This window comes from Eptesicus fuscus, chromosome 6, assembly GCF_027574615.1.
Source record: "Eptesicus fuscus isolate TK198812 chromosome 6, DD_ASM_mEF_20220401, whole genome shotgun sequence".
Classification (NCBI taxonomy): domain Eukaryota; kingdom Metazoa; phylum Chordata; class Mammalia; order Chiroptera; family Vespertilionidae; genus Eptesicus; species Eptesicus fuscus.
This window is the reverse complement of record NC_072478.1, coordinates 78759936-78787174: the sequence shown is the minus strand read 5'-3', so window position 1 is coordinate 78787174 and position 27239 is coordinate 78759936. Positions and strand designations below refer to the sequence as shown.

The window sequence follows — 27239 nt, the reverse complement described above, 5'->3', positions numbered from 1 at the left end:
AGGGCCTCAATAAGTATTTGTTAAAAATAATGAGAGGATGGATGGAAGGATGAATGCTGAGCTCTGTATTAGGCACTGGAGTACAGACCTTAAAGGTACCATCCCAATCCATAAGGGGAGAGGGACACTCGGAGAAGCAATCACCTATCATCCAGAATAGTGACTATGAGGATGGTAGTTGTAGAAGCTGCAGTGGGTGCCGGAGTCTGCACTGTGAAGACAGGGAGGGCTTTGTTCACTCACTACCTTAACAATTATTCATGGAGAGCTCACCAGTAGTAGACTCTGGGTTATAGTGGAAAATAAGGTAGGCTTCCAGTTGGGCGTGGGAGTAAATAAAAAGGTAGTTAGTAACAAAGAGGATAAATGCTGTCCTCAGGGAAATAATAGGCAGTGGACGCAGAAAGCAGAGGTAGCTCGCCCAGTATGGGGGATTCTGGAAGGTACAGTGGTGAGGTGAGTTTAGGCTGAGATCTGCCTGAGAGGTTAGTAGGAGTCAGCTGGGGAAAAAGGCGGGAAAGAGAGTTCCAGGCTAAGGGAACATCATGTAAGGTCAAGAGAGAATGGCAAGTTTCAAGGAATTGAGTTACAATTGAGCAAGAGGAGTGGGGTGGAAGGACTGCCAAAGCCAGATTAAAAAGTTATGTCTTTACATTAAGGGCATGGGAAACCATTGACAAATTTTAAGAAGGGAAGTGATAAGATCAAATTTGCATTTTATTTTATTTATACTGTAAATGTTTTTATTGATTTTTAGAGAGAAAGGGAGAAAGAGATAGAAACATCGATGAGAGCAAAACATAGATTGGCGGCTGCCTCCTGCACATGCCCGACTAGGGATCGATCCCACAACAAGGCATGTGTCCTGACTGGGAATCAACCTGGTGATCCTTTGGTGCAGGGGACCATGCCCAACCAACTGAGCCACACTGGCAAGGCACGTTTGCATTTGAGAAAAATTACTCTGGGTACAGTGTGGGAAATGGATGGTGTAGGGCCAGAGTGGCATTCTAGAGACCAGTGAGGGAGTAGTTCAGGCAAGAAATGGTGGCCTGAATGATATCTGTGGGGCTAGAGGTCATGTTTGAGTCAAGACTGAGGATAATTAGTTTTCCTGTTGGAAAACTTGGGGGAGAGAGGATGCTGGCATTCCAGAGAGAGAAAATGCATACCCAAAGATTTTAAGAACTTGGCATGTTCTGGGAAGCATATGTAGTTATGTATTTTTAGCTTGTAGAGAGGGCATAGGGGTAGTCGTGGGAGATGAAATAGGGAGGAGCTAACCTTTGCTGAAGAGCTGAGGGTGAGACCAGACCTCCTTTGTTAGAGTTGGGAGGACAGGGGAAACCATCCTCCACAGACACCTGAACTATCTGGAGGGTTTCCAGAGGATTCTGGTCCATCCAGACATTTTCTGATCAAATACATAACCTGAAAGACAGAGACAAATAGTATCCAAGGAAGTGAAAGAGGATGTGGTAACTGGAAGAAGCAAGTAAACCAAGACAGGGAGTGGGGAGATGGGAAGAGACTGCCTGCTAAGCACAGAGAGGTGAGTGAGGCTGGGTGAGATGGGTCCCATCAGAACCTGGAAATTCCTCCTCCAGAATTGTCCAGTCTCTTCACTCACTCTTCTTTGTTCTGTCTCCAGACCTCAAAGGCCTCCTACAGATAACTAATTTTTTTCTCCAAAAGACAAAACAACTAGTGTAATGTTTAAGAAAATGGGCTCTGCTTCTTTCTTGATTTGTAATTTAGAGCAAATGACTTACTGGAGTTATTTTCCTCATCTGTGAAATGGAGACAGTAATACGGTAATAATGCCTACCTCATACGTGCTGAAAGGTTGAAATGAGGTAATGTGAACAGAAAGTTTACCTTGTGAAGGCTTTCAATAAATCTTTGGTGTTATTAAGATTTTGCTATAAGCCAAATGGGATGGTGGGGGTGAGGGTAGTGTTAGCGTGAGGGGAGAGAGAGAAATAAAGGGATGTAAATGAGGAAGGCTGAGTGGAAGGGGAGTGAGTTCCAACCTATGCAGAATTCTTCAGTGGCTGAGAGTTTAGGGGATTAAAACCATCTAGCTAAGTTAGTGGCAGAGCAGGGACTGATATCCAAGCCTCCTCATCAGAAAGATGCAAGACCAGAGATTTTTTTTTTAACTTGATTTCAGAGAGGGAAGGAGAGGAAGAGAAAGAGAAAAACATCAATGATGAGAGAGAATCATTGATTGGCTGCCTCCTGCACAGCCCCCACTGGGGACCAAGCCCACAACCTGGGCATGTGCCCTGACCAGGAATCAAACCTTGACCTCCTGGTTCATAGGTCAACGCTCAACCACCGAGCCACAAAGGGATTCTTAGAGCTCAGTCCCAATGCCTGAGCCCATCTTTTCTCTGATACAGGTGGATGGAGTGTTGGGATGTGGTGAGAAGAGGTCCAGACAGGCCATTGATAACACCTTAAGTGGATTCAAAAGGAGCCCTGTGCCTGTGACTCTCCTTACTCTCCCAGCTTCTCCTGACCAGCTACAAAGGTGAGAGCCTGGCACTCACTCAAATGACCTCTGAATCTTTCTCACCCCACTACTATGGGCTGCCCCCAACAGTCAGCTATACCTTCTGCAGAATCATTCCATTCCTTTCACCATTAAATTCTTGCCTTCCTTCCTTCCTTCCTTTTTTCCTTCATTCTTCTTTCCCTAAAGCTCTCCTTTTCTTCCTGCCTCTTCCCATGTAATTAATTCCTCTCTTTCTGGATTGCAGATCTTGCTGCTTCCCCTTCCCCTTCTTTCCGCTCTCCCTTCACAAGGCAGTACTTGCTCTTTCCTTCCTAAATTGAAGGGCAGTAATGTAGTAAAACAAATTGCTGTCTGTCAACAGAGTACATTTCTACTGTATTCATTCCCATGCAGAGAAGATTTATCAGGGTCCCTCACCCTGTACTGTTATGTAAATGTGGTGATCCAGGGAAAATATGATCTCTGAGGAGTCTGAGGATAAAGTCACCATAAAAACTATCAATTTTGCACTGAGGTTTGGGTTTGGATTTGGTTAACTCACTCACTGCCTTGTCTGCCTCCTATTTTTCTCCCTCTTGGGGAAAATTGGACAGGTGGCGACAGCTTATGAAAGATGCTTTCTGCCTCCTTGGGTCCTCAGAGGTCAGCTGGAGGATCAAATGGTTGAAAAGTGCCTGAGGAATTACAAAGTGTGACATAATTCAAGGATGTTATTATTTCTATTGTCATGTGGGTCATCTCTGTGCCTCTTCGGTGTGACAGATGTCTACTCTGTCTACAAGCCTGGGCTAACCCCACACTTGGGCGTCTGGACTCCTTCTGCCAGCTTGTAACTATAAACAATGCTCTTTTTCCCTCTTTCTAGGTAGCTTCTGGGCACCCCAGAATCACATTGATGTTTGTTTGTCCTAGGAGTTTAATAGGAAGTAAGATTTTTAGGGGGACAAGAATCCTCTGAGTAGCCCTCCACATTCTCACCCTCAGGAGTGAAGTGGGGCAGGTTTACAAGAGCCATGGGTAATAGGAAGGAGGCTAGGGTCAAAGCTAGACTTCAGGGCAGCTGTACTGAGGGCCTAGGATTGCTTGTGCTGTCCTAGATTCCTCAGAGCTGTGCTACACTGCCCCCCATTCCCAAAATGCAGATGAGTCTGGTGGTTAAGAGTCCAATACCTGGGTCCTGGGTTTAAGCCCCAGTCTGCTACTTTCAAATTATTTCCCCTCATTGGAAAATGGCAGTAATAATACTATCTGCCTCATAGAGTTGTTGACGTAATAAATAAAGCAAAGTGTGAGGCACTTAGCATGTAGTAATATAATTTTGTTGTTATTGTTTTGTGTTTTAAAAAATATATTTTTATTGACTTTAGAGAGGGAGAAGGGAGAGACAGAAACATCAATGATGAAAGAGAATCACCAATCGGCTGCCTCCCACATGCCGCCCACCAGCGATCAAACCTGCAACCCGGGCACGCGCCCCCGACCAGAATCAAACCCAGGATCCCTTGGTCCACAGGCCGATGCTCCATCCACTGAGCCAAACCAGCTAGGGTTTGTTGTTTTAAGTGTTGCTCAGAAGGCTTTCTACATCATGAGCCCTGACCCTCAAAGGCCTGGCCATGGATGGGGATAGAGACCTTGCCTAGCCACCTCCCCCAGGAAAGGGCCTCTAGGTCTGGGTTGTGCCTGCTTCCCTTGGGCTTAGGCTGTTTCAACCTAGCTGCTCCTAGAGACTGGAGTTAAGAGACTGGAGGAGGCAATGGAAAGTCAAGAAGAGTCTTGGGGAGGTGGGTGTCTCTTATGTAGCAATTGCAAGAGTCAGAGCTGAAAGTAGGGAAGGTGGCGGGGGTGGGGGGAGGAGGGAAGAAGATAGGATGTCTCTAAACTGCCAGAATCTGGATGGGACTACAGCTCTAGGGTCCTGGCACTTCCTGCCACCTCCAGTCTTGGGGATGAGTCACTAGAGGGAGGACTGATGGAGGTGTCATGCTCTGCCTACAGAAATCAGGCTTTTCCCAAAAAGAGGGCTGGTGGGTGGGAGAAAGAGATGCAGAGGCTTAGGGGCTGAGAAGAGCTAGGAACAGGGGAGACAGGAGGCACTCCTAAGGCTCTGCTCACCCATTGAGAGACCAGAGAGGCAGGCCCCATCTCCTACCGCTTTTTGCCAGCATCACTGCCCATCCTGGCCAAGAGTAATCAATCCACAATTGCTCTTGACTTCTGCCTCTGTCTGTGCTGGGTTGGCTCTATCCAGTTTTTTCCACAAGGGAGTGCTTCACATTCGTTTGGTCACATACAATGGGGGAGGGGACAAGGGTCCACTAGTCCCATTTCACCTGGCCAACTCTTAAAGCCCCCCTCTGCCCCTGAACAACTTTTCTGTGATTCTATTGCCTTCCTTCCTTCCTTCTTTCTCTTTCTCTTATCTCTCTTTCACTCTCTCTCTTTCTGTCTTTTAAAAAATGCCCAATCCCTCAGCCTTCTCCCTCCTCAAAGTCAGGGACTTCTTTCTCCATGTCCTTGGAACTCAACCAAAAGTTAGGCATACATGTATGGATGTGGCTTTGGCCCACAAATACTGTTTCTTCTTCTTCTTCCATTCTCTAGTTACCCCTGTTCCCTGACTCTTTCTTATGGTTTTCATTTAATAAGCACCAACTATGTGTCAGGTGTCTTTATAAGATAATTTATTTAATCCTCACGATAACCTAATGCACATTTTTGCAGATGAGAAAAATGAGCTCAGTGAGGTTAAGTAACTTGTCCAAAATCACAGTCAGCAGGTGCTAGAACTGAGATTTGTCAGCAAAGCCCTCAGACCTTGTTTTAAGAATCATATTAGCCCTGACTGGTTTGGCTCAGTGGATGGAGCGTCGGCCTGCAGACTCAAGGGTCCCGGGTTCGATTCTGTCAAGGGCATGTACCTTGGTTTCTGGCACATCCCCAGTAGGGGGTGTGCAGGAGGCAGCTGATCGATGTTTCTAACTCTCTATCCCTCTCCCTTCCTCTCTCTAAAAAATCAATAAAATATATTTTTTTAAAAAAAGAATCATATTATTGTTGTTGTTAATCCTCACCTGAGGATATTTTCCCATTGAGTTTTAGAGAGAGTAGAAGGGAGGGGGAGAGGCAGAGAGAGAGAAACATCGATGTGAGAGAGGCAGATCGATTAGTTGCCTCCCACAGGAGCCCTGACCAGGGCTGGGGATCTAGCCTGCAACTGAGGTACGTACCCTTGACTGGAATCGAACTTGGGACCCTTCAGTCTGTGAGCCAATGCACTATCTACCTAGCCAAACTAGCTAGGGCTAGAATCATATTATTCTTTTAAAATACAATAATCAGACGTTTTGGTTGTAACAATTAGATGCAAAATGTTTAGTAAATTTTTGAATTGCCCATTGCTTTTATTCATATATATATATATATATATATATATATATAATCTTTATTAAAATACTAGAGACCCAGTGCATGAGTTCGTGCACAGGTGGGGTCCCTCGGGGTGGCCTGCGGGGATTGGGCCGAAACCCGCAGTCCAATGCCGCCTGCCACTTCTGTCTGCCGCTCCTGCTCATCCCGGCCCTGTTCTGCCTGCTGGGGGCTCGTGCCCAGTCAGTCCTGATTGGGAGAGACTTGCACTGCTGCAGTGGTGCTCGCCAACTGTGAGCTCTGCATCTGGTGCCCACCTGAGGGGGGCGGGCCCAGGATGCAATAGGCCCTCCAGGTGGGTGGTGGGATGACCTTGCCAGATCCGTCTCATTGACGTTCGCGCTGGTTGTACAGAGCCACCTGGCAGCCACTTTTATATCGTTTCTTCCTTGTAGGGTGTCTAGGGAGGGGAAGCGGCATGGTGCTTGAGGCCAACTTCCAGGAGGCTAGAGGCGCTGTCAGGATCATGCCAGCGGCGCTGGTCAGTCAGTGCCTGGCCCGTTCTCCGGAGATTGGACCTTCAGGACTACTGAGGGAGTGAGTGGCTGCTGCCCGGCTGGTGGGCCGCCAGATGGATCGGTCAGCGAGCGGCACTCCTACTCACCACCAGGGGCAGCTCCTGCATTGAGTGTCTGCCCCCTGTTGATCAGTGCATGTCATAGAGAGTGGTTGACCAGTTGTTCGGTTGTTTGGTCGCTTAGGCTTTTATATATCTAGATAATGTACATACTATTCAATTAATTTAAAATGCACAATTCATTGTTTTTTAGTGTATTTCAGAATTGTGCAACCATCACCACAATCAATCCTAGAACATTTGTATCAACCCAGAAAGCAACCCCATACCCTTTTGGAGTCAGTTCCCATTCCACCCTCAGCCTTATTGAACAATTTCAATCATCATTTCCCATTTAGATTGAGGGAGTTAAGTTCACTTCTCCAGCTTATATCCCCAGCTCCCATATTCTTACTCTCTCACCAGCTCTTAGGAAGCTATAGGAAGCTAACAGCCACAGTCAGGAAAACTTTCTACTAATCTACTTTCTGTTTCTATAGATTTGCCTATTCTGGATATTTTCTATAAACGGAATCATACATATGTGGTTTTTTGGACTGGCTTCTTTCATTTAGCATAACGTTCTCAAGGTTCATTTATGTTGCAGCATTTATCAGTACTTCATTTCTTTTCATTGCCGAATAATATTTCATTAATATTAAAGAAATTGAGTAATAATATTCCATTGTATGGATATTGTTTGAATACATCATATAATATCATGTTATATTTATCCATTTAGCAGTTGATAGGAATTTGGATTGCTTTCACTTTATGACTGTTATAAATAATGTTACTGTGAACATTCATGTATAAATTTTTGTATGAACACCTGTTTTAAGTTCCCTTGGGTATATATCTAGGAGTGGAATTGCTGGGCCATATGGTAACTCTATGTTCAACCTTTTGAGGAAATGCCAGACCATTTTTCGAAGCAGCTGCACCGTTTTCAATCCTACCAGCAATGTATAAGGGTTTCAATTTCTTCACATTCTGTCCAACACTTATTGTTATCTTTTTTTTTTTATTATAGCCATCCTAGTGGTATGAAGTAGTGACTCATTGTGGTTTTATTTTTTATTTCTCTGATGACTAATAATGTTGAACATCTTTTTATGTGTTTATTGTCCATTTGCATATCTTCCTTAGTGAAATGTCTATTGGGTTTTCTTTTTATTATTGAGTTGCAAAAGTTCCTTAGATAGCCTACATTCAAGTCCCTTACCAGATATATGATTTGCAAATATTCTCTCCCATTTTGTGGGTTGTCTTTTCACTTTCTTGATGGTATCCTTTGAAGTACAAAAATATTTAATATTAATGAAGTTCAATGTAGCTTTTTTCGGTAGCTTGTGCTTTAGTTGTCATATCTAAGAAGACTTTGCCTAACCCAAAGAAAGCCATGAAGATTTACTCTCATATTTTCTTCTGAAAGTGTTATAGTTTTAACTCTTACATGTAAGTCTATGATTTATTTTGAGTTCATTTTTATGTATGGTATGAGGAAGGGGTCCAAGTTCATTATTTTGCATATGGATATCCAGTTTTCCCAACATTCTTTGTTGAAAAGACTCTTTTTTCACCATTGAATTATCTTGACATCTTTGTTGAAAATCAACTATCAATCTGAGGGTTTACTCTGGAGTCTCAAGTCTATTGCATTGATTTACATGTCTATCCTTATGGCAGTAACACCCGGTCTTGATTATTATAGATTTGTAGTAAGTTTTAAAATCAGAAAGTGTGAGTACTCCAACTTTATTCTTCTTTTTTAAGATTGTTGTGCTATTCTGGTTCTCTTGCATTTCCATACGATTTTTTTAGGATTGTCTTGTCAGTTTCTGCAAAGAAGCCAAATGGAATTTTGTTAGGAATTGTGTTAAATCTGTAGATCCATTTGGGGAGAAAGCACTTGCTCTTAACTAGGACATTGTACCAGCTATCAATCCCAATGCAAACGGAGATAGGGGGATCATACAGAGGAGAGAGAAAGGGAGAGGGGTAGCAAAAGGAGGAGGAGAAAGAAAGAAAGGAGAATAAAAGAAGAGGCATAGTCTTACATATGGAGCAAGTGGGAATGAATCTAGATGTAGGGAGGTCCCAGGCCAATCAAGAAGCCGAATCTTGGAAATACTAAATTCTTCCTTACCAGATACATCTTCCATTAACCAATTTCAATCCATATGTCAGTAAATGGTATAGCTTCTTTCTTCTCAAGGTCATTCCTTCCTTTCCCCTAGGATTTCTTCCAAATACCTGGAGATTATTGAATGCCTTATATGCCTTGATTTGTGGGATTTAATGAAAGCTCCCTGTTGAAAAGCCCTATGTCTCAAAAGTGGAAATAAATGAATCTCATCCACACATCCCTTTCTGCAATAAGAAGTGTTATAGCCCCTTCTTGGTGAATAGCAGGGAAGTTGGCCTGCCTTGGGACCTCTGGCATATGGAGGGTGTGCATGGGTCTCCAAAGGTGCTCTGAGGTGTGCAATGGGGTGAGGAATGGGGTGACACTTTTTTATAGCTTAATGATCTGGCGAACTCAGTTAGGTCCAAAGTGTGTTACTACAATCATACTTTCTGTACCTCACCTAGACCATCTTTCTTGCTAAGAACTGGTGAGAGAGTAGGAATATGGCAGCTGGGGATATAGGCTGGAGAAGTGAACTTAACTCCCTCCTACTAAATGGGAAAGGATGATTGAAATTGTTCATTTAGCAAATAATTTAACCTGCTGTAGGAAATCCTATTAAATGACAATTCTTTTTTTTTTTCAGTGTCTTATAGGGCATTTATTTTTAAAAAATATATTTCATTGAATTTTTTACAAAGAGGAAGGGAGAGGGATAGAGAGTTAGAAACATCGATGGGAGAGAAATATCGATCAGCTGCCTCCTGCACACCTCCTAATGGGGATGTGCCCACAACCAAGGTACATGCCCTTGACCGGAGTCAAACCTGGGACCCTTCAGTCCACAGGCTGACACTCTATCAACCGAGCCAAACCGGTTAGGCTAAATGACAATTCTTATCGCAGTCCCTGAGAAGAGCAGCTCTGGGCTTTGTGAAGACCAGGGCACAGTCTCTTCTGAACCCAAACAATCATCACCAATAGGAAGCTAAAAGCCACAGGCAGGAAAACTTCACCAGGTTTCCCTGCCTCTTCCCACCCATTCACCCATCCTTCATATCATCAGTCAATTATCTGGTTAGTTGAGCCTTTTCTCTGCTCATTGTAATATAAATAGCAAGCATTTTAATGGGCCCTCATTAAGCAATGTGATCAGTATCAATTACCTAATGAGACTCTGGAAAATCATGATTTAAAATTCTGTCCTTAATTGTGACTCAGCTTTGTCTAGAGCCAATGTGATAATTGCAGTGACATCCAAACTAATGGCACTCCAGGTGTGGGGCCTCTGCTCCCAACCTGGGTTTGCCCCAGGGGAAAATTTATCCCCTGCCAAGGGGGCTGATCTCTATACTTTGTTCGAAATGGAGAGTTTTATATGTCCTACCAGGTTCAGGGGGTGATGGGTAGATCTGCCTGGTTCTGCCCTGTAGCCTCATGGATTCTGGGCATGGAAGAAGGAGGGTGAGTCCAGAGGAAAGGGCAGGGACAGAGGAGATTATTAGCTCCTGAGGACAGGGACTTTTGTCTGTTTTGTTCTCTGCTATTTCCATAGACTACTTGGCACCTAGTAGGGGCTCCATAAATACTTGAATGAAGAAATAGAATACTGGGATGGTCCCTTCAGCCAGCAAGCCCTTCTCTTTGCAAGTTTAGGTGTAGTTCCCTGAAGACAAAGAGGTTTTTGTGTTTAGTGATGATCTTTCTAGCCTGAAGAGTTAGTAATTTTGTCCCAGTTGGCTTGGTGGTATCAGACATAAGTATTCAATATTGACAGTCTGGAGGGTTTCATCTTTCTCTCTAACCCCCCCTCACCCCCCATCCCCACCAGACAGCCTGGTTAAGGATTATATCCTGGCATTTTCCCAGAGCAACAGAGGTGGTTCCTTTTCTTCCTTACTTTTCTTAGCTCCTCTCCCTTTGATAAGAAGCAACTTGAAGGCACTTGCCAAATTAATTTGTCAGTTTTAAGTTGTCAATTATTCTGTGTCTCAGCAGCATTTAATCCAGTTAGTTGATCACACCCTTCCTTTGGAAACACTTTCTTTGCTTGGCTTCCTGGGCACTAACATTCTTATGGTTTTCTTCTTGCTTTCCCAGTAGCTCCTTCCCCTATCTTTATGCCCTCTACCTGTTCAATTCCCCAAGAATCTGTCTTTTGTCCACACTCATTTCTAGTGATCTTCTGTAGCATCAAGCTTGTTTTTTCTATGTCCCAACTCTCTTAATTAATTAATTAATTAATTTTAATTTTTTCTTTATTGATTAAGGTATTTCATATGTGTTCTTATCCTCCCATTACCCCCCACCCCTCCCACTCATGCTCTCACCCCCCTGGTATCTGTGTCTATTGGTTAGGCTTATATGCATGCATACAAGTCCTTTGGTTGATCTCTCCCCCTTACCCCCACCCTCCCCTACCTTCCCTCTAAGGTTTGATGGTCTGATAGATGCTTCTCTGTCTCTGGATCTGTTTTTGTTCATCAGTTTATGTTGTTCATTACGTAGCATCAAGCTTTAAGTACTTTCTATACTGAAGACTCCTAATTTATATCTCTAATTTGGACCTCTCCTCTGAGCTCCAGGCTCAGATATCTTTTTATTTTGTTGCTCAAATTGTTCCAATTTTGATTACTGAGAGATCTTTCAGTTGGCGCTTATGTCTCTTTGACGTACCTTCATCATTGGGTTTTTGTTTGAACCCTTGCTTTCTTTGTGGAACTGCAAGATGCTTTAGGTTCATCTATATATATAAAAGCCTAAGCAATCATTATAGCAGAAGGACCGAACAAATGGTCGCTATGACACACACTGAGCAAGGCAGGCAGGCAAGCGGTTAGGGGCAAGCAGGCAGGCAGGCAGGTGAGTAGGCAGGAGAGCGGTTAGGGGCAAGCAGTTCCAGATTGCGAGAGGGTCCAGGTCAGGTTGAGGGACCTCCCCACCCCTCGTGCACAAATTTTGTGTACTGGGCTTCTAGTATTATATATTTCACACCGTAGCCCTAGAATCAGGCATTTCTCCAAGGAGCTCTGGTTTCTTTTATTAAATAAAATGTTTTATGCCCTAACTGGTTTGGCTCAGTGGATAGAGCATCGGCCTGCGGACTCAAGGGTCCCAGGTTCGATTCCAGTCAGGGGCATGTACCTTCATTGCAGGCACATACCTAGTAGGGAGTGTGCAGGAGGCAGCTGATTGATGTTTCTCTCTCATCGATGTTTCTAACTCTCTATCCCTCTCCCTTCCTCTCTGTAAAAAATCAATAAAATATATTTAAAAAAAAGTTTTACTATCTGGAATTATATTATTTCTTGGCGTTCTAGCTGTATCTCACACTAGAACATGAGGTCCTTAAACAGGACCTTTCCTGTTTGTCACTGCTATTATAATGCATGTACTAGTATTTCATATTATATGTAGTATATATTAAATGTACTAATACTTATCTAGAATGTTATCTGGCACACAGGAGGATATCAATAAAAGTTTAGTGAATGCATGAATAAATGAGTAAGGCCAAGTACTATGCCTTTTATACACATGCATTCTTCATGGTACTTTGACACTCATAAGAATTTGATCAAAAGACAGATGTATAGATGGATGGACATATGAATGTATGAATAAAAATGAATAAATGAAAGACTATAAACAGATGGATTGAATTATTGGATGTATGAATGAATTGAGAAATGGATAGAAGTTGGTGTTACCTCTTGTGTTTGCTCCCATGTTGAAAAAAGCTTTGCTACCCTGATGTCGCTGTGCCCCTCATTCATTCCTCTCTAGAGCAGAAGAGGTGACTTAAAATTAGGACAACTCTTTCCTCTTCCTCTTGGGAGCTGGTCTGCTGGCAAACAGTGGTGTTGTGCATTCTCTCTGTCATTTTGGGACTGGTGCCTGATCTCCCGAGGCAGCCTGTAGATTTCCATCATTGTCATTCATGGGTGGGTCAATCTACCTAATTCTAGGTTCAGATAGGCCACATTCCCCAATAGCTTCTTCTCTTCTTCAGTAATAAATAGTGTGACCATATGTCTGTTGAAATAAATAAAATGGAGATCAAACCTGAAAATTCTTTACGCAGACAAAACCAATTAAGATACATAAGCAAAACCTAATCTAGCTTATCCTGCAATGCAAGCAAAATTTAACTTAGATTATTTTTTTTTTTAATGCCTCAAGAAACCATAAATGAAACTCAAACTGTTTTCCAAAATGGTGTAACAAATTTTCTATGTAAACTGTCCTGGAACAACACACCTCTGAGCTTCATTCCACTGTTGGCTTTAAGACTCCTGGTTCACCAATTGTTCTTTTATGTACCATAAACTCTTAACCACCCATTTTTAATTAATCTGATTTTATTTTTAACGTATTGTAGTTCATACATGTTGGACTAGCATTTGATTATGCAAGTGTCCCTTTCACTCTCAAAAGTGTCCATATTGGATAAGTTACATTCTTATCCTATTAGTAAAGGTGGTATATTGATCTCTAAAAAAAGAGAAGTTGGTGTTACCATTGTGTACTTCAGTTATTCATGACAGAAAAGGGGTGGTAAGGGGCCTCATTGTTGATGCCTTCCACACTTTCTTCTCCCACATTCAATCAACTGCTAAGTCCTGCCAATTTTACATCTAAAATATTTCTTAAATCCATTTCCTGTTCTTCATTTCAACTGTTATTGCCCTAGTGCCGGCTCTCTTCATCTCCTGCCTGGATGCTGTGACAGCTTCCTAACTCATCTCTGTGTCTTTAGCCTTGTTCCCACCCCCACCACCATCCACATGCCTGTTAGAGGGATGATTCTAAAATACAACTATGCCTGTGTCACTCCTCTGCTTAAACCCTTAGTGTGAAATCTAAACTTTTTAGCATGATATAAAGCACCTGTGATGACCTGGAGTTTAGTCATCTCTCTAGCCTCTCTTCTGTCATTCTCCACTGTGCACTGATTTGTATGCCTCAGAAATACCAAACTGCTTGTAGTTCCCACCAGGGATCATGCTGCTTCCCTGTTCTGTCCTTTGCTCATACTAGTTCCCCTGCCTGGAATGCCCTTTTCCTCACATCCACAGCTCAGAATTCTGTGATGATGCTTATTAGCAGGGCCAGGACTAGCATGCAAAATTTAAGGAGAGTTGTGCAAGTGAGAGTGAATACATCTTTAAATTTTGTGCCTTAGGTACCTCACTTGACTTACCCTAATACTTGTTCTAGTATCTTCTTCTGGACTGGGAGCTTCCTGAGAGCAAGAACTTTCTCTTTTATTCCTACAATCCCTAGCATAGTGGTCGGCAAACTCATTAGTCAACAGAGCCAAATATCAACAGTACAACAACTGAAATTTCTTTTGAGAGCCAAATTTTTTAAACTTAAACTATATAGGTAGGTACATTGTTATTAACTTAATTAGGGTACTCCTAAGCTGGCCTTTGCTAAAAACTCAAGGGGCCAAAGAGCCGCATGTGGCTCGCGAGCCGCAGTTTGCCAACCACTGCCTAGCACAGTGACTGGTGCCTAGCAGATACTCAGTCAATGTGGTGGTGGTGGGGGTGGAGCGAGGGGAGGATGGATTAGAGGTCCACTGCCTGGGCCTTCAAATCCAGACCCTATCTCTTACTAGTTATGGGAATCTGAACAAGTTCCTCTCTGTTTCTCAGTTTCCTCATTTGTGGAAAAGAAATATTTTCAATATAGGATTGTTTTTCCATTTTAAGGGAAGTTATTCACTTCCTCAAAAATTTAAAATTTATTGACCTAAATTTTATTTTTTAATTCTTATTTTAAAAAACATGTTTTTATTGATCTTTAGAGAGAGAGAGGAAGTGAAAGGGATAGAAACATTGATGAGAGAGAAACATCATCGATAGGCTACCTCCTGCATGTCTCCTACCTAAAATTCTTTATAATATTTCCTCACGACTAAATTTTCTACTCTACCTGTAGATATGTCCCCTTAAATTTTTTTTTTTAGCTCAGCTGGCATGGCTCAGTAGTTGAGTGTTGACATATGAACCAAGAGGTCACGGTTCATTCCCAGTCAGGTCATATGCCCAGGTTGCAGGCTCATTCTGTGCAAGAGGCAGCTGCTCAATGATTCTCTCTCATCATTGATATTTCTATATCTCTCCCTCTACCTTTCTCTATGAAATCAATATATGTAAAACAATTTTTAAATTATGAGTATCTTTTGAAAAATATGTTTTTATTGATGTCAGAGAGAGGAAGGGTGAAGGAGAGAGGGATAGAAGCATCAATGATAAGAATCATTGATTGGTGGCCTCCTGCATGCCCTCTACTGGAGATTGAACCTGGGCATGTTCCCTGTCCAGGAATCAAACTGTGACCTCCTGTTTCATGGGCCGACACTCAACCACTGAGCCACACCAGATGGGCATGAGTATCTTTTTATTTTATTTTAAAAATATGTTTTTATTTATTTTAGGGAGAGGGATAGTGAGATAGAAACATTGATGGGAGAGAGAAACATTGGTCTGCTGCCTCTTGCACATCCCCAATTGGAGATTGAGCCTGCAACCCAGACGTGTGACCTTACCAGGAATTGAACTGGTGACCTTTTGGTTAATGGGCTGATGCTCAACCACTGAGCACACTGGCTGGGATCTTTTTATTTTTTTAATTGATTTTTAGAGAGAGAAAGGGAGAGAGAAAAACATTGATAGGAGGGAGATACATCACTCAGTTGCCTCCCGTACATGCCCCAACTGGGGATTGAACCCACAACCTGGGTGTGTGGCCTGATGGGGAATCAAACCCATCACCTTTTAGTGTATGGGACAGTGCTCCAGCCAACTTGGCCACACAGGCCAAGACTAAACATTTTTTATATTGTTTATTTATTCCTTCTCTTTTTCTTTCTTTTTTTTAGAGAGAGGGAGAGGGAGAGAGAGAGAGAAACATTGATGAGAGAGAAACATCAATATGATCCATTGCCTCCTGCATGCCCTCCGCTGGGGATCAAGGCCACAACCTGGGCATGTGCCCTGACTGGGAATCGAACCAGTGACCTCCTGGTACATGGGTCTATGCTCAACCACTGAGAAACACTGGCAGGGCTTTTTCTTTTTTAAATTTTATTTTTCAATTACAATGTACATTCAATATGATTCTATACTAGAGGCCTGGTGCATGAAATTCATGCACGGGGGGGGTTGTCCCTCAGCCCAACCTGCACCCTCTCCAATCCAGGAGCCCTCAGGGGATATCCTACTGACGGCGTAGGCCTGCTTCCTGTGGGGAGTGGGCCTAAGCCGCAGTTTGGCCTCCCTCTGCAGGAGGTGATGAGGCTGATCAGGGGAAGATGCCACCCCCATCACGCCGCTGATGCTACCACTGTCAGCCGCCGCAGCTGCCAAGGTGTTTGCATCAACACAAACTCCAGTCCCTTCACCACAAAAAAATGACAACTTTCTTTAGGCATTTTCAAGATGTCTCTTTCATAGGATATGACATTTCTTTCTTTTTTTTTTTATCCTCACCTGAGGATATTTTTCCATTGATTTTTAGAGAGTATAGAAGAGAGAGGGAAAGATAGAAACATCAATGTGAGAGGGACACTTCTATTGGTTGCCTCCTGCATGAACCCTGACCTGGGCCCCGGCCAGGGAGGAGCCTGCAACCTAGGTACATGCCCTTGACCAGAATAGAACCCGGACCCTGCAGTCGGCAGGCTAAGGCTCTATCCACTGAAGCAAAATAGCTAAGGCAGGATATGACATTTCTTAGCCCCTCCTGCAGCAGACCTTTGTTTTTTCCTCCAGGAATGAGGTGGAAAAACCCTAGATTACCTTCTTGGATTCTTATTACCCAAGTTACCAAGAACACTGTGAGTGGCGTATGGGGAGCTTAGTCAATGAGCGGTCAGAAAAGGTGTTTCCTCTGCAGCTTACGCGCAGAGGCGTGTCTGCTGGCGCACCCCGGCTGGCAGGCCCTGTTCTCTGTGGGCCTGTGTCATCCGTGGCTTGCGCGTGCAGCAGTCGTGACGTTATGGCTTCCTGGACAATTTGAATATTACCTCTTTATATATATAGGTTAGTTTCAGGTATATAGCATAGTAGTTATACAATTATATAATTTATGAAGTAATCCCCTGATAATTCAAGTACCCATCTGGCACCATACATAGTTATTACAATATTATTGAATGTATTCTCTATTCTGTACTTTACATCCCTGTGGCTATTTTGTGACTACCAATCTGTACTTCTTAACCCCTTCACCTTTTTCACCCAGCCCCCCAACTCCCTCCCATTAGGTAGTCATCAGTTTGTTCTCTGTATAAGTCTGTTTCTGTTTTGTTTGCTCATTTGTTTTGTTCTTTAGATTCAATCTATAAGTGAAATCTATGATATTTGTCTTTCTCTGTCTGACTTATTTTACTCAGCATAATACCCTCTTGTTCCATCTATGCCTTCTCTCTTTTTTTATTTTTTTTTCTCTCTTTTTTTTAAAAAGAAATTTTATTTCAGAGAGGAAGAGAGAGGGAGAGGAGATAGAAACATCAATGATGAGAGAGAATCACTGATCAGCTGCCTCCTGCACACCCCCCACTGGAGATCGAGCGCACAACCCAGGCATGTACCCTTGACAGGAATTGAACCCTGGACCCTTCAGTCTGCAAGCTGATGATCTAGCCACTGAACCAAACTAGCTCCATGCCCTCTCTTTTTGTTGCTGGAGCTTATTAAAAAGTTGTGTTTTTGTTTTTTTTTGGTTTGTTTTTAATCTTCTACAGTATCTCTATTTCTAATTCATTACTTTTTGCTTTTGTCTTATGAGTTCCTCCTTCTACTTTTTTTCAGCTTTTGCCCTTTAAGTACCATTTTACTTGCTATCCACATTAACTTTCTTTCTTTTCCTTTTTATTTTTTTTATTTGTTAATCCTTACCTGATGATATTTTTTCCATTGATTTTTAGAGAGTGGAAGAGCGGGGAGAGGAGGAGAGAGAAAGAGGCGATCGAATCTGCAACCCAGGTATGTGCTATTGACTGGGAATTGAATCCACAACCCTCTGGTATGCAGACTGATGCTCTAACCACTTAGCCGGCCAGGGCACTAATTTTCATTTCTAGATATCTCCATTTTTATTTCTTTTTTTCGAACCATGAGTCTAAATGTGTTTCCAAATGTATAGGGGCCTTGTTATCTTTCTGTTGTTAAGTTCCATTTTGTTTATAGAAAGTAGTCTATTGATTTTTTTTTAACTTATCTGATGAGATCTGCTCTCTGGTCTTGTATGTGACCCATTTTTTAGGTGTTCCATGGGTGCTTGACAAGGTAATTGTTGGCTGCCTCATAGGGTTATTGTGAAGATAAATATTAGATAACACCTATAAAGCACTTAAAATAGTGCTTGGCACTTAGTAAGATGTCAAGAAGGGGTGGCTTTGTTGTTGTTTTGTTATTGTTGACGGGTGGCAGTCTCAGTTGCTCTGTATGTCACTAGGTGTCCTGGGAACTAGGGAAATTGAGCTTTCTCCTGCAAGCTAGTGCTCTACAGTTCAGTGTCTATACTGGCTACGGGGTCAATTAATCTTTGACACACAGAAAACACTATTCGGCTCATTATAGTAGAAAAAGATGAGCATTTGAGTCAGACTGACCGGTGGTGGGGCTTTGGTGGGGCCCCTCACTAGCTTTGTGACACTTCTCCTCCCCCAAACTTCACTATCCTTACTTGGATATGTTCTTGGACTTGGACTGGGAACAACCTTTGATAGCCTTGGTTTATATATATTTTTTCCCTTTCACTGAGCCTGCAGGGACAGAGAGGAAGGGAAGTTAGAGTTACAATGTTGAAGCCATCTCCATCTCCTTTCCTGGACTTTTTTCCTTAGAAAGCCTTCTTCTCATCCCTGCAAGGCTTCTCTGAAGCTCCTCCCTAGAAAGCAGCTTAAAATAAGCCATGACTGAGTAAAAGAAAAGGGAAGAGGATGTTGACATGCAAATTAGCACCCAGACTCCTGCCAAATTAGTGTGACACATGTCACCTTGGAGAGAATTTCTCTTTTGTCTTTTACATGGAGCAACCCAGTTAATTTTTCAGGCCACTAGTTACCATATTCCATAGATGACAGCTCCTTAGACCCTCAGTGAGAGCATTTTCCTTGGTGGCCACAGAAACCTGGGATTTGCCTCTGCTTATTTCTTGGATCCCCAGGTGAGATGAAATGACAGCTTTAACTTTTTAAAAATATATATATTTTATTGCTTTTTTACAGAGAGGAAGGGAGAGGGATAGAGAGTTAGGAACATCGATGAGAGAGAAACATTGATCAGCTGCCTCTTGCACACCTCCTACTGGGGATGTGCCCACAACCAAGGTATATGCCCTTGACTGGAATCAAACCTGGGACCTTTCAGTTCGCAGGCTGATGCTCTATCCACTGAGCCAAACCAGTTAGGCGACAGCATTTAACTTTTAATGCTATAATTATTTTTATCTCATTGTTCACGGTTATATCCTCAGCACCTAGAATAGTGCATGGAACATTGTAGGTGTTCAAAAAAGATTTCTGCAATAAATGAATGAATGAAGTGTCTCAAACTGAGTTCTGATATCCTTGGGGATTCTCTAGTTTGAGATCTCAGCATGGCATGTGAGGCTCTTCACAATCAAGCCCAGAATACCCAACTAGTAATTTTACTAGACAGTCTGGGCAGGATATGGAGGCATAGTCCTTTTTAGAAAATAAAAACAATGAAAGTACAAAGGATTTATGTACGTTTAGACAGGGCAGACGTGATATGCAAATGACTTGCAAATATAATGCAAATGACACAAGTCCTCATGCAAATGAGCATCCTGTCTTTGGAATCAACTGCAGGGATATTCACTAATTTGTCTGTGGAACAGGCAATAAATCTTTTGAGGGCTTAGCTTCTTTAGTGGGAATGTGTGTGTACTGGGGAGGTGGGGTAGTGGGGAAGTTTCTCTCAGAGGAGTCAGTGTGGTGCTGTAAGTCTGCAGCTTAGTATGAAGCCCAATACAGTATGCAGCTTAATATGAAGTTGTACCTGTTGTGATATTCCAAAGGCTGGCCTTTTAGAATTGGTGGAAGGTGGGGGCAACAAAATTCAACTCCTTATACCCTTTCAACTTTTTGGCTACCTCACATTTTCTGTCCCACCCATCTCCCACCATCCAAACTCTGGTTTACCAGAGTAGAGAATAGGTAGTCAGAAATCCCTGGTCCCAGGCTTTCATCATGAGGACCACAAAGGAGCCTGTGATAAGAACTCTTGTAAATAAATCATAGCTGAAGGAGTGTAAGAAGATGATGTGGAGTTCTGCATTTCCTAACCTCATGACAAGAATTTAGCTGAGATTCTGCTTAGACCTATTAGAAAAGATGGTTGGTTACAAGAAGCCTGGGGACTTTCTGAGAAATATAGCTGCTTCATTTCAATGCCAGTAATGCAGTACCTGACAAAATTGGAAGCTTACTTGGAAATCGAAAGGAAAAAAAAATGCCAACTATGATAATTTTCATTATAAAAACCTGTTCTTCCCTGTCTTTCATGTGAAAGAAAAGTTTTGGCTACACAGATTCTTCTCCAATGATTATAAAATATTGGGCAAATGAAATAAAAGAACCTCTACCAGGCATATTTTAACATAACTCTAAATCTGTTTTTTTTTCTCCAACACTTTGCTTTGTAATCAGACGTGGATTTAAATTCTCACCTCCTAGGTATACAAATGTGGGCAACTTACTCAACTTTCCTGAGGCTCAGTTTCCTCATCTGTAAAATAGGAATAATAGTAGAATCCTCATGAGGTTGCTGTAAGGATTAAATGAAATAATGCATATACTTAGCACAGTGCTGGCTCTTAGTAAGCATTCAATAAATGTAGCTACTTGCAATGGTCATCTGTGGATTTGCTGCCTAGAATCCATTCACCCTCCATCTGATAACCATGCTCCCTTTTCTTCTGGTGAACCATCATTCTCTCCTCAGTCCATGAGGTTCTAATGAAACTGACTCCACCCTCAGCATCAGAAGTAGAAAATATGACTTAGGTTTAAATCAATCAGACAATTCCATCCTCCAGGCCATATTGATTAATTAAAAAATGGGGACATACATAGAGTTACCATATGACCCAACAATTCCACTGCTAGATATATAGTCAAGGGAATTGAAAACATGTGTTCAAATAAAAATGTGTACATGAATGTTCATAGAAGCATTATTTATGACAGTAAAAAAAAAAAAAAAGGAAACAGGGTAGTATGTGAGATCTTGTTCCTCAGCATATGTCATCAGTTTGGCTCAAATAAACTTTTATAAAATTATTTTAAAAAACAGAAACAACCCAAATGTCCATCATCTGATGAGTGGATAAACAAAGTGTTGGTATATACATACAATAAGAATATTAGTCACCATAAAAAGGAAGTACTGATTCATGCTCCAACTGAAAACATTATGCTAAGTGAAGTAAGACAAACACAAAAGGCCATATGTTATATGATTCCATTTATATGAAATATCCAGATAAGCAAATCTAGAGAAAAGAAAGTACATTAGTGATTGCTAGGAATTAGAAGTAGGGAGAATGGGGATTAACTGCTAATGGGTATGGAGTTACTCTTTGAAGTGATGAAAATGTTTTGGAATTAGATAGTGGTGATCATTGTAAAGCATTGTGAATATACTAAAACTATTGAAATGCATTTTTAAAAAAGATGAATTTTATAGTATGCGAATTAAAACTAAACTAAAAAAAAAAGGTCACATGACTTAAGCAGGCCAATGAGAGAAAGTAAGACTCAACCCAATTCCTTGGAGCCATGAAGTGAGCAAACTAGTTCCTTTCTTGCAGGACTCTAACTTGAGAGAATATAGTCTCTCAAGAATATGACCTATTTTGCTATATGTAGAACCTGATACTGACTCCTCCAACTCAGCTGACAGCAGAGCCAAGAAATGAATGAATCAATATCAAGACCTGGTTATACATTGTAGCAAGAATGACTAATCATCCCAATTTGCCTGCGACTTTCCTGATTTTAGCACTGAAAGTCCTGTGTCCCATTTTGGTCACCCTAGTTCAGTGATGGCGAACCTATGACACGCGTGTCAGCACTGACATGCGTAACCATTTCTGATGACACGCGGCCGCTGAGGCGGCCGCATGCCGAGGATAAAACATCTGCTGCTCCTGAGGATGAAACATTTGCGAAATAATGTTTTTTTCCTCAAAGTGACACACTACCCGAGTTATGCTCAGTTTTTTGGCGAAGTTTGACACAACAAGCTCAAAAGGTTGCCCATCACTGCTTAGAGTTCTAAATCTACCTGTGCTTGAAACTCAGAACTTTACCAATGGACTATCCAATTACATGAGTCAATAAATTCTCCTTTGTTTTAGCAAGTGTCATGGGTTGGGTTTCCCAGAGGCTGGGACTGAGACAGAGTTTAGGGTTTAAGATGCTTATTAGGGAATAACACCTATAAAACGAAGAAGACAGAAGCAGAATATTAGGCAGAGGAAGAAGTCAAAATGTGATGTAGGACCTTGGCCAATCCAACAGAGAGTTATGGAATTAGTATTGTTCTTTAGAAAGTACCCCATTGAGTCTAAATGGCTGGGCCATAATACACTTTCCTGCTTCTTTTCACCAGCAAATTCTAGTCTCAACCTAAATATTTTCTTTTTTAAAAAATTGATTTTAGAGAGAGATAGGGAGAGAGGAAGAGAGAGACAGAATCATCTATTTATTGTTCCATTTGTTTATGCATTCATTTATTGCTTCTTGTATGTGCCCTGACCGGGAATTAAACCTGAATCCTTGGCACATTGGGACGACACTAACCAATTGAACTACTTGGTCAGGGCCAAATGTTTCCTTTTTGAGGAATCCTTTCCTGAAGCACTCAGTGATGTTAAATTCCAGGCACCTGGGGTATGTGTTGCAATTTGATTAATTATTATTATTATTTATTATTATTATTTTTATGTCTGTCTTACTTGCAGTCCATTTGTTTCTTGAAGGAAGAGACTATTCTGGTTAGCTACAGGTAACAAACTACCCAAATCTTAGTGGCTTAAAACAGAGCTTGGCAAAATGTGGGCCATGTGCAGATCCAGCCCACAGTTCAAAAAGGCTTCATTCATTGCCATGGCCTAGAGCAAAGAATATCCTTACATGATATTATTCTACAATGTCATTATAATTTCCCCCAGATTTGTGTTACCCCCATTACCTATAATAGTATCTCACACCCTTGGGGATCAATAAAAAATCATCTTTTTTGTGTGCTTGGAGACAAAGGTAACACATCTCTTGATATTTTAGAATTACAACAGCATAATATACAATTATCCCAAGCAAACTTACAAACTAATTCTTTGAATGTCTGGCAGCAATTTAAAAAGGACATGAAAGGATTTAATCCCTTCCATTGTGTAGAGGGCCCCCTGGGAAGGCACCTGAGCATTCTATATTGGTCCCTCTTGCCCTTTTGGCCAAGAGGGACCCTCTTCTCACAATCCAATTGCCCACAGCTGTTGCCTGAACTTTCTGTTCATGTCGAGGTTGAAGCCTCGTGATGACTGGTAACATGGATCTGTCTCTCGCCAGTGGGGTGAGCTGGGCCCTCCCTGGAGAAGAAACCCAGGTTCCCCAAGATATGTGATCAGTGCTGGGGCCCCGCCAGCAGGCAAGGGGATCCCAAGGCAGGTGCTGGGTGTGGAGGCCACGGGGACATAGGGTACCAAGGAGACAGAACTGAACCTCACATTACCCTGGTTGGCCCCGGAGGATGGCTGGTTAGTCAGAGACGGGTAAGATTCCTCAGGGAAGGAACAACCTAAGACAGGCACAGTTGCAGAGGGGCCATCAGGAGAGAACTTGGGGGTCAACAGAGGTGGGGCACAGACCCTCACCCCCCTAACTTTGCAGTGGCCTGAATCCTCACCCCTTCTGAGGGAGGTCTCCTGCCCCCATGGCTGCTTAACTTCCCATGCCCAGCTCAAATCGGGACCCGGGTAACAGACAGAGACTTGGCCGACAGCAGCTGCCCTCTTACTGCAACAAGACTTGTTTGAGTTGTTTTGTACCCATGGTGTGGGGAAGTGGGTTTTTGATATCTAAATCCAGCCTACCACCAGGAATGCTCAGGACCTACTCAAGAAGGCAAATAATCCTTTCCACTAATATTTACAGGGTAAAATAAGATTGTTGTTAGAGTATTAAATTTGACAGTAAAATAGTAGTCAAGTTTTTAGGCTAATTTAAATTGGCTAATTGAAATAAGCGAATATTCTAGAAAAATTAATTGTATTGGACAAAAAGCTGTTCCTAAAGTGTTAACTAAAATTTTTATTGGTAGTTCATCTCATGGTAAAATTGCATAACATGTAATGAACCTAAAGCAGTCATATTATAGTGCAAAAAATTAAAATTTAAAAGCTATCAAGACTACATTATAAAATTTTCAAAAGCCTTCTAATATTTAAATAAAAAAGGGGGATAGTAGAAGAATATCATGTAAGGAAAAATATCCTGTAAGTAAATTACATCTAGAAAATTTTTACTTTAGAAAATTAATTGTAATGCTAACAGCAAGACACCCATGAAAAACACACGTGGTTTCAAAACAAGCCAGAGGAAAATCATTTGGGCAAAAAATGAAAAAGGATCCCAAGTCAAATTTATAGAAAATATTCCTTTATTAACTTTTGGTCGAGAATATGTTTGTATATTTTCAGAAAACAACTCCGAGACCATGTGGATTCCTGCAACAGAGAGGAATTGACAGGACTACTCCAGCCATGAAGACAGAAGAGAAGCAGTCCAGAGATGGAAGATGCCGACGTCGCCTTGCCATACTAGCAATCAGCAGCTGTGCGTCACTGCAGGTTGCCCAGGACCAAACCAGAGAGGGTTGGACCTGCATTACCACCATTTGTCCACCATCCAGAACTGAAATATCATTGCTGACATGTACTCATAAGGAACTGTTTGACATTGAAATTGGGATTCAAAAGAACTGTTGGCCCAGAAAGAAACTCACTACAGACTGATTCATTTGCCTTTCAGCTTAACCATTATTGCTTGTCTCATTTTCGGTTCTTATAAGTGTATTTCTAGTAGCACATGATCTCACTCATCTAGGGGAAATGATGAACAACATAGACTGATGAACAAGAACAGACCCAGAGACAAGGAGGCATGGATCAGACTGTCGGACCTCAGAGGAAGGGTAGGGGAGGGTGGGGATAAAGGGGAGAGATCAACCAAAGGATTTGTGTGCATCCATATGAACCTAAACAGTGGTCAAGGACAACAGGGGGGTGGGGACATGCGTGGGGAGGGGTTTGGGATGGGAATGGAGGGATGAGGACAAATATGTGATACCTTAATCAATAAAGAAATTTAAACAAAAAATAAAATAAAATAAAATGATAAAAAAAGGCTTCATTCATGTCTGGTACCTTGGCAAGATGGCTAAAAAGCTGGGTTGACCTGGGCCTCTCTTCCTTTCTATGCTGTCTCTCCCTCTGGGTGGTTGGACTTATTAAAGAGTGGCTCAATGATCTAAAAGACCAAATGAAAATTCTCAAAGATAGCCTAACTTCTTCTGTACTTGATTGGTCAAAAAAAATCACAGGCCAGCCTAGATTCAAAGGGAGGGGGGATATGCCCCACCTCTTAATGATAGGAGTGCAAAGAATTTGAGGCTAACTTTAATCTACTGGAAGACTAAAGTCACTCATTCATCATTACATCCCCAGCTCTTAGCACAGCACCTGGCATAAGAACTCAATAAATTGTTAACTAATGGACACACTCTAGTAGGTAGAGTCTGACCTATTTGTAATATGAAAATATTAGATTTGGAGCAAAAGGTCTACTTGGACCCATAGGAGCACTTTGTTCTACATGTTCCACTTTGGGGCTACCATGGGACCAGCACTGTCATGCATCTCTAGGAGTATTTGAATTTCAGTTTCTATTTTAGTTAATGAGGGGCAATAAACCTTGCATCCCACAGGATTTCTGTGAGAATTAAATGGTATGACGAGTGTAAGGAAGTGTTACAAACTGTAAAGTTCTATTTAATGTTAGGTTGTTATTATTGTCACTGATCCCCTGAGTCAGGTGTGGACAAGGCCAAAGGCTCTAGATCCCTGCCCTGGAGAAAAACCCCTCAGCTCCACTCCATTCTCCAACTCTTACCTCTGCCAGTTCCTGAGGAATAGACATTATGAGAATGAAGCAGTGTTCCTATGGCTATGCAACCCAGTTTCAGCTAGGGAAGATTTATTTCCCCACAGTGGTTCTAATGATGGTTCGATGGGTCTCATAATTCCATAATGATCTTGGTGCCAATGCCTCCCACCCTGGGCATCTCTGCAGAGGCTGTGGGGAAATGCTTAGGCACACTAGCTAAACAAATAAGAATGATTAGTTGCATGTGACTAGCCTCTTGTCGCCTGAGCCAGCCTATTGTGTGCTCCAACATATGGAGTAATAAAGACGCTGCTGAGAAAAACTACATTGAATTTGTCATCCTCACCCAGCTCAGAGAATGCAATTTTCCTTTCCCCAGAAGAGCCTCCCTGAAACCTTCTGTCCCAGAAACACTTCATACTGTTCATTTCCTGTGCATCTCATTTTTGACTGGAAGGAGGGTTTGTCTGCCTGAGTAATACCTCTTTTTCCAACTTTTCCACAAAAGCTCCTATACAGCCTGGGCATGATGTGTAATGTGATGTGGCATGTATAGGTCAAGGAGTGGGATAATTACTCAGATGTAGGGACATAAAGCAGGATCTCCTGTGTGAGTTTGTGAGTATATGCATTTCTGTGTGATTTAACTTTGCCCAGCCTCTAGCACAATGCATGTATAGCTAAAAAGGCATGGAAAAGAATAGTACCAGCAGCTAAGAACTATCCAGCACTTACTGTGCCAGGCTTTATACATATCATCTCATTTAATATCTATTTTATAGATAAGGAAACACCCCTCTAAGGTTGGTTATGGTTAAGCAACTTGCTTAATAGTGAGGGGCAGTCAGTACTTGAACCTAGGTCTGTACAATTCTAAAGCCTGTTCTTAAACTGTTCCACAATCCACAATCCAGGATCTCTGCTGACAGTGATGTTGGATTCAAAGAACGAATGTTCTGAGACATGCCACATGGCAAGCCTTATTCTTCACACTTGATTTCCCAAAGATTTTGTGCTTGGGAACCTTTATTAAGAACAGTGTCAGAGGAGAGGAGAGTTCTCCCTTTATTGGCCTGCTGACTCAGGACTATGCTGGCATGGTCGGGCACTGTGCCCACTATGCCCTGATCCTTGTGTTGGGGTGGACACAGAGTGGACCAGGGAGAGGGCCATAGACAGCCCTGCAGTGGCCTGGTTCTTAGAGTTCTTCCAGGTGTATATGTGGGGGTGGAGATTGCAATGAACTATTCAAGTCAACCTGGCTCACCCCAAATTTGGTATGTAGAGTTAAACTGTCTCATCCAGTCAGACATATTGGTGTGATGCAGGCGATAAGAGTGAGAGAACAAGTGGTGTAGGAGAAGGAGAGATGAGAGAGTAGTTTGTCTTC

General features: G+C 42.1%; 1 long non-coding RNA gene across 1 annotated transcript in view; it reads left to right on the top strand.

Moving 5' to 3' along the window:
- Positions 1 to 24709, top strand: part of LOC129149486 (uncharacterized) — a 53652-nt gene extending 28943 nt beyond the window's left edge. The window contains exons 3-4 of the long non-coding RNA XR_008556387.1: positions 17579 to 17636; positions 24385 to 24709. This is a non-coding gene — a long non-coding RNA (uncharacterized LOC129149486). The remainder of the gene's footprint in view (positions 1 to 17578; positions 17637 to 24384) is intronic.
- Positions 24710 to 27239: the final 2530 nt, after the last annotated feature.